The following is a 340-nucleotide window of genomic DNA, read 5'->3' on the forward strand; positions in this document are numbered from 1 at the left end:
TACACTAGTGACAAACTTGAACCTGCGTCTTCCCTGAGCTTGATGTCATAATATACTTTAAATGTAAAATAATTTGATTACCTTTTCACGAAGTGGTGCATCATTCCTCCTGAATCTTTTAGGCGAAGTTTTCTCAAAAAAACAACTAAAGTTTTTAAAGTTTCTAAACTGTAAATTATCTGAAAGAGGTAAAAAAGGATTAACCAAGCTGTTTAATTAACCCGAAATACTGAATTTCTACGTCTGCGGGCACGATGGTTTCCAAACGTATTTTCCGCTTTCAGCAAACCAGGCAGATGATTGTCACTTCCCAAGCCCTGCACGTCAGCAAGACTTCCTG

Source organism: Phallusia mammillata, chromosome 5 (assembly GCF_965637545.1).
Source record: "Phallusia mammillata chromosome 5, kaPhaMamm4.hap1.1, whole genome shotgun sequence".
Classification (NCBI taxonomy): domain Eukaryota; kingdom Metazoa; phylum Chordata; class Ascidiacea; order Phlebobranchia; family Ascidiidae; genus Phallusia; species Phallusia mammillata.